Source organism: Squalius cephalus, assembly GCF_949319135.1.
Source record: "Squalius cephalus genome assembly, chromosome: 20".
Taxonomy (NCBI): domain Eukaryota; kingdom Metazoa; phylum Chordata; class Actinopteri; order Cypriniformes; family Leuciscidae; genus Squalius; species Squalius cephalus.
The window spans coordinates 2,063,148-2,071,430 of NC_137141.1; the positions used below are offsets into that span (position 1 = coordinate 2,063,148).

General features: G+C 37.3%; 1 long non-coding RNA gene across 1 annotated transcript; it reads left to right on the forward strand.

The window, feature by feature from the left end:
• Positions 1-762: 762 nt before the first annotated feature.
• Positions 763-1,655, forward strand: LOC307148641. Its single transcript, XR_013819473.1, has 3 exons — positions 763-806; positions 1,283-1,357; positions 1,448-1,655. It is a non-coding gene; the product is annotated as an uncharacterized lncRNA (long non-coding RNA).
• Positions 1,656-8,283: the final 6,628 nt, after the last annotated feature.

Genomic DNA, 8,283 nt, shown 5'->3' on the forward strand with positions numbered 1-8,283 from the left:
TAAATAATAATAATATTAATAATAAAAATTCATTAATTATTGTTGAATAAATAATAGTAATAAAATAATATTTTTTACTTCTTCATAAATGATTATTTGAAGAAGAAGAACCAGGAGGATAAAGGTTTTATTCAGTCACGAAACTGCTGCTATTCCTCTGCTGTCGTCGCTTCAGTGATGCTCGCGCTGCTCGCGCGCAGCAAAGCTCAGCTGATCGACGTCATCGACTTTGAAAGTAACGGCTCTCCTCATCAAAGCTTCCGCCGTTTGTTCGGCTCTCCGTTACAAGGTTTGTAAACTCGCCAAAGAAATATAAATACTCACTATATATTCAAACACACTATATATAAACTAAATGTATTATACATTACTACGTTTTTACAGTGTTTACCACTCGTTTATTGTACAGTATCTGGTATGAAGGTTTTAGCCGCGATGCTAACTACGTTGATCTAATGAACAAATGGAAAATATTTACTTATTGTCTTAGATTGATTTAAATTTAGTCATTCAATTCAACATATTCTGTACAACTGTGTCTTCAAATTGCTGATATACAGCCTAACTAATTTAGCTGATTCCTGCTGTCATCATTGGCGTTTGTTATGAATAACAAAAGCAGGTTAATATAGTTTGGTCTGTTTTTGTTTAGCCTAACTTTACTTACTACAGGTGCCCTCATTCTCTCACATACCATTTTGAATCCATTTAGTGGTCAATAAATATTATGTTGTGAATAACCAGCTTTGTTATTTTGTTTCCCCAGAACAACCAGTACAATGTTTCAGTGGCAACATTGAATTACAGTAAGTACCTGCACCACATGCAAGTACTTTATTACTATGAACTCTGTGTGCAATTGTATTGTTTGACTGTGTACTTGTTTTTTAATCAGTTATTCTCTGAAAATCTCAAATCTCATTCATGTTACATCATGTAATATCACAGGTTTGGAGCCAATAATGCTATGCATGTTTTATAGGCTATACCTTAATCATATGGATTTGAATATAAGACATTTGAACCCTGAATTATAACTTCAAGTTTGGTCTTTTTCGGAAAAAAAGGGAAAAAGCTATTAAATGGCTTCATAAGACTTACAACACAAACCATAACACATGAGTTGTGAATTCATTGATTATTTTTAGGATATTTTCTGGGACATTTTTGGAGCTTAACCATTTTTACATAAATTGTTGCATTGAATTAAACTAGACAAGTGTGCATAAGAATGGTTTCATGAATGATTTACACAATTTTTTTCTGCTTGTGTTTCATGCAGTGAAAGCGAATGGTGACAGGGGTTGCATTATGCCTGAGATCTGCTTTTGGGTTCCACAGACAGAAAGTCAAACAGGTTTGGAACGTCACTAGGCTGAGGAAATTATTTAAATTTCACAACTATCACTTTAATAACCTTACTAATAGTACATTTTGTACTTTGCAGGGACCTCGGTAAGCTGAAATACAAGTTTGAAGTTTGAACAAGAATAAAAATCCTCCTGTAGACCTGAAAATCATTGAAGTGCCTGGACCATCCACCAGAAAAGAGGAAACACAAACAGAAAATGAAGCTGATGCACCTTTTCACTTTTCTAACTCGTTAAGTACCTCACATGTCCCTTGTGAAGATTTTATAATTGATTGCATTGTATGTTGCAGTGAGTAAAGGTGCGTCACATTTGTGAATTTCGTGAAATTACACTGGCAAAAAGGTCCATTGACCATTGTCAGCAGTGTAGCAATGTAATGTATGAAGCAGCACACAAAATTGCTGATCGTGTGTATTCTTATTGAAATGACTGAATTCACCAGTGAACATTCACAGAACAACAGATAATTTTACTGCACCTTAACTCTGTTCAAATGGAAAATGTTTTCTGCTTGTTGTAAGGAATACTGTTTCCGGGTCGAAGCCTCTACTTCTACTTCCTCTATCTTGTTTCTAGATATTGAGAATACTCAACAACCATTTATGGGAACTGTTGATTCAAGTCACACATTTAAGCTTTTCAAAAACCATAGTGTACATTACAGTCTCCAGTCTCACGGCATCCCAGACTTCTACATTTTATGATTCAAAATAGCTGAATAGCTAAACCATCTGAGATTTCGGAATAGAGATAAAGGTTAGGATCATAATTTTCAGGAATATTACAGAACAATGAGTGCATATTAGCACTGTTGTTGTTTTTTTGGCATCTGAGAGAGCTTTTGGACTTGGAAACAGTGATGTCAGACTAACCATCGGACTGAAACACAAATGTTTTAAAGTTAAGTGAAGATGGACATTTTTAATTAGTCAATTTTAATTTTTTACATTGATTTATTACATGGAACATGTGTTTTCTATGCATTTTGTTGAGATGTCTTTTCTTGTGTAGCCTATTGTATACACATGGTTGATTATTCATGTTACTTATGTATTATGCAATTTTTTGTCTGTGTATTCATTGATATTAATCTATTACTTGCTTTTTTCCCCAAGTGCATTGAAGTGTATGTATTAAAATGGATCTAAAATATGTAATAAACAATTCTTATTTTGTATTTGGTTCAGTTTGTTTATTATAATAGAAGTTTATGGTAACCGTAGTAACAACATGAAATTAATTTAATACAAATAAAATAAAAATAGAAATTTGGTTCCTGGAGGCACCCAAAGTGGTTCCACACAGTGCTTCATATAAGAGTTCCTCAGGAAACCTGTGTGGTTCTTCAGAGAACCGCCCCTTTTTAAAGGGTGCCTAGAGGATCTACAGACGGTTCCGCCGGTGTGGCGAAGTGAAGAACCCCAAAAGGTTCCTCCAGGCACCTTTAATTTTTACAGTGTGGGACCTTGGTTTCCAAATGAGATGCAAGATTTGCTCTCATCAGAAAAGAGGACTTTGGTCCACTGTGCTTTATTAAATCCAGAGTCAACGCAGGCGTCTACCAGGACATGTTCAGAGCACTTCATGCTTCCTTCATTCTCCAGCAGGATTTGCACCGGCCCACACTGCCAAAATAACCAAAACCTGGTTCAATGACCATGGTATCACTGTGTAATTACTGTGTGATTTCATGTAATATTCTAATTTTCTGGGATTTTGATTTTGTGGGTTTCATAAGCTGTAAGCCATAATCATCAAAATTATAACAAATAAAGGCTTGAAATATCTCACTTTGCATGTAATGAGTCTATATAATATATTAGTTTCACCTGTGAAGTTGAATTCTTGAAATAAATCAACTTTTTGATGATATTCTAATTGTATGACCAGCACCTGTCATCTCATCAGTAACTCCACACAGTGCACCGTTACTGCGATATCAGGCCGATACTTCAACGAGACCACCCCTCTCTCGACCAACCTGAAGTGACTGAGAACCTCGGGATTATAATTTGCTCACTTTATAACCATTCACATTTTTAATAAAAGTTTGTAAATAAATTTGCTTTATGTATTTCCCCGGCTCAAAATCAGGCACATATAAATATCAGGAAACATGATTCCTGCCTTCATGTCAATATCCATGATCACTGGATCTTTGGTAAGTTGTTAGAAACACTATATCGAGTCCAACCTTTAGTTACTGATAATCGTTTGTTTTACTGGTGTTTTCACAGTTTCCTCAGTTAAACCAGTCACTCTTCTGACACTCAGTCCGGCTGAAGGAGTGTGTTCCCGCGTCAATGCAAACACATTATCTTTTTGATTTCAATAAAACCATTTGCTTTAGTGTGGCATCCTCTTGTTTTGGGGTGAACTATGCCTTTAACTGCGCCGGCTGGTAACGGGTCAGTTCTCCTCTCTTCTTGGCTCGAGCCTCAGCGTCCTCCGATCGCCATGATTTATAGATCTGAGCGCTCGTCCTGAGCCAGCGGTGGCCTTTCACCTGTCAGATCCTCTGCTGAAGCCCTCCCTCGTCTCCTGACCCGTCCTCAGGCTACGGGCGTCTGCCAAACAGCTTATCCGTTCTGATCGCGCAACACGCTTCAGCCCGAATGCCTGGAGGAGCGCAGAGAGAGAAGAAAGCGCGGCGGGCCGCGAGCGAGGGCTTCTGGGAGCGAGCGCGGGTTTGCCTTGAGCGAGGGCTGAGGCAGAGATCATCCAACCACCGCAGGCGCAGCTTTACCTGCAGTCGGCCTCAGATCTCTCTCACACACACACACACAGAGAGAGACAGAAGACAAACAAGCCACAGATCTGCAGACTGACCTCAGATCTCTCACACACAGCGGGTCTCACACACACACTACGCACAGAGACCGAAGTCAAACAAGCGCTCGTTTATTATTTAACCTGCACTTTTAATCATGGTGTCTGGTTTAAACCTTTTAGTTTCTGTTCAGTTTGTCTGAAAGCAACTAATGGTTTTGTTTGAATAGTATTTTGGTTTGACAGAGCAGAACACACACTGACTCCAGACATTATTGTGGGTGTGTTTGTTTATTTGCATCTGTTTTAAAAAAGACCACAATAAAGGTCTTTCACAGTTGATTAAAGTCCCCCTATGGAGAAAATCCAGCTTTTAATGTTGTTTATGTGTCTATGTGGTGTTTTTAATCTGCTTTAAGACAAACCATGTGTAAGTTCATAAGTCGACAGCATTGCTGAGTATTTCCTCCTTAAAACTGCAGTGAACCAAAGACAGTCTCAAAAACACGCTTTGAAATCGCTGGTGTTTCTGACGTCACAAACTACCTTGTAACCAATCAGATCAACGTGTGATCGTCAACCAGTGGATCTCTGAACTGAGTGAGGGAGTGGAGGCGGGGCTCATTTGCATATTCATAGAACCGCGCATACTTAATGAGGCAAAGGTGTCGAGTTACAGTCAAGATATGAACGTTTTTTTCAAGGAAACATTTTTTAAATATGAGTTTTAAGGGATACAGTTATTGACTACAGGGAGACTTTAAGTAAAAATACTACTTTCATATTATAGCTATTTTAGCTTTTGTTAATGATGAAATTAAAGTTGTAAAAAGTCAAAAAAATATATATTTTATTGATCTTTATTGATTAACAGTTTGGCTTCTATCTAAAGAAAATATATTTATTAAGTATATGGATTTACAATAAATAATCTTTTTATTTTATATGAATGTTTTTGTCTTTGGGAAAATGCATATTTTTATAATATTCTATTATTGTATAAATGTAAGGTTTGAACCAAACTATAAATATAATTTTAGGTTTTATTTAAGTTGGTCCAAGTATCAGTTCTTCAGCGTAAACAAAAGACTAAAATGTGAAACAAAACTTCCTCCGGTCGCTGAAGAACTTTATGAATCCAAACATAACCAACACTCGCTGTTCCTCTGTTTCTGGTGCTCGTAACCGAGTCTACCGCATATCCAGATCACATGACATGCGGATGCTGATGATTGTTTTTATTGTTAAATACAGTATTTGTGTTTTTTGTAACCCAGCCAAAGTCTGGTAGAGCAGATGTGTGTGTGTGTGTGTGTGTGTGTGTGTGTGTGTGTGTGTGTGTGTGTGTGTGTGAGACCACTGCTCAATGTCAGAGCGTCTCCAGAACACAACGAGAGACACTTTCTCTCAGCGCTTCTTCTCTAATTGAAGTGAGTTCTCTGAGTTAAATGAATCCAATTCTAGTGTAAGTGTATCTATTGCCCCTTATTTATTGTACATACAGTTCCTGAATATTTATCATTAACATGTTTAAACATTGTATTTCCCATGATTTATTCATTATATTTTCAATGTCCCAATCAGTGCATTATGTCTTAAAGTGACAGCAGCCTCTAATATTCCTGCACTCTAAAAAATGCTGTGTTGTGTTAACCCAATGTTGGGTCAAATATGGACTAACCCAACGTTGGGTTAAAAATTCAATTTAAAAATGGACAAACCCAGCCGTTGGTTTACATTTTTAATGTAACCAATGCAATTTGTCCATTTTTAAATTACATTTTTGTCCATTTTTGATTTTGTCCAAAATGCAATTTGTCCATTTTTAAATTGCATTTTTTAACCCAACGTTGGGTTAGTCCATATTTGACCCAAAATTGGGTTAACACAACCCAGCAGTTTTTAGAGTGTGTTAATCAAACAACAAAACACTAGGAAATCACTCACAGCTCTGGATTTCATATCTTTTGTGACTTTAATAAGGATTCATCTTTAATTTATACAGACAAATATGCAATCTTAATTTACATTTGATTACTTTATTAAACTTCTGTAGCTGAAAACTAATGTTAGCGCTACCTAATAAACCTGAAAAGCACTGTTTCTTTTATCAGTATATTTGCTCTTTTGTATTTATTTGTGCTCTTGCTTGAAGTTTGATTATTTGTTCTGATTTTCTTTATTTTTATTTGACAGTAGTGCTTTTCTCCCTGAACACGGCACATACCGAACCGTGACCCTGAAACCGTGACCCTGAAACCGTGATACAAACCGGGCCGTGAGCAACACTCCAAACATTCATTTTTGCCTCTTGTTAAATTTAATGAATTAAAATAAGCTAAAGTAACACGATTGTTTAATATTTTGTCACAACTTAATTCAATTGTGTTCAATCAACCTAATATATTTAAAACTGAAGTTTACTTAAAGGGATAGTTCACCCAAAAATGAAAATTCTGTCAGTAATTACTCTCCCTCATGTTGTTCCAACCCCGTAAGACATTCGTTCATCTTCAGAACACTAATTAAGATATTTTTGATTAAATCTGAGAGTTGTCTAACTCCTCCATAGGCTTCTAAGGGACTGAAACTTGCTGGCCCAGAAAATGTATTAAAGAGATCGTTAATATAGTCCAAGTGACTCCAGTGGCTCGATCTTAAGTTTATAAAGCGACGAGAATACTTTTTGTGCGCAAAAACAAACAAAAATAACGACTTTATTCCACTTTTCATTTCCTTCTCTCTGGGCCTCGGGTCTTTTCACGTAGTGTTTAAGCGTAGCGCGTCTGTGTTGCACGTCTCCACGTATCACACATGACCAGCGTCGGCCAATAGTGAGCCTACATGGTGACGTGCAACACAGACGAGCTACGCTTAAACGCTTAAAAGATGAACGAAGGTCTTACGGGGTTGGAACAACATGAGGGTGAGTAATTACTGACAGAATTTTCATTTTTGGGTGAACTATCCCTTTAATTCATTTGTGTGAAAACTACATGAATCATTTTTGTTGACAACTAACTGGGCAGTGGATCTGTAGTTCCCAGCATGCTTTGCAAGGGACTGCATTAGGAGGGTACATTTAGGGATTAAAATTTGATTTTATGTTTTTTTCTGTAAATGGAAAGATGTTGTTAGTTAATGTTAGTGTTTAATATTCAGTTTATGTTAGAAACTTAGAGGACTTTCTGTAATGTTTTTTAATTTTGTGGTTACCATTATGCAGAAGAGTGGCGACGACTGTTTAGTTTAGGGCTGTGGGCCTCAGTACACACTATACACGCACTAAACCTCACAAGTAATATTCAATATTACTCTGTGAAAAGTGGTTTCAATTAAACTGAACACTAGTAGCTCCTATCGTTGGAGATAACTGTAGAGCCAAATTTGCTAAGAATATAATATTGGCGATTTTAGGAAGGGCAAAAATTTAATTGTAGTCAACCTGACCAAGCTTTATCTAGCAGGAGTGACTAAATGAATTTAAGTTCCTACAACAAGATTACAACAAATCATTTCAATTCAAACAAATTAGATTTTGTTGGAAAAAATGTAATTCATTTTCGTGGAAAAGTTTTCCTTAATTTAATCAAGTTCATTCAACATCTTATTTTTTTGAGTAAAAATATACTCAGATTACTCTGAGCCGTTGCAGCCCTAACTCTCAGCGGTTCCTGCTCTCCAAACGAACTGAAACACAACACGGACATAAGAAAGCAAAAACAGGACGTGATGTGACCCTAAAAAGCCCAGAATGCCCCAGGAATCTGCAAATGCATAACTATATAATACGCTTTCATTATGCATTAATTTGCGTGCGTAATGAGCGCGATCCGCGGGGTAATGGTTCAGATGTGTGTGAGTTGAGGACCATATGCCAGCGATTGCAGCAAGCGGCTCCGTATGGAGGTCAATATAAAAAAGCAGCAAGTTTTGAAGCGCCATTAATTTCTCCTCGCAGTTTTCTCTTTCCCTCATGCGATGAAATGGCTTGGCACACGACGCCGGCTTCTTATCGTCATCACAGACACGGCAATCAAGCTCAGTAATCACAGTTTCCCTATGCGGAGTGCAGCCGGAGCCGGGCCAGCATCTGCTAATGCGGGGCGGTGTGGGCCAGTGCAGCCGGCATCTGTGCGCT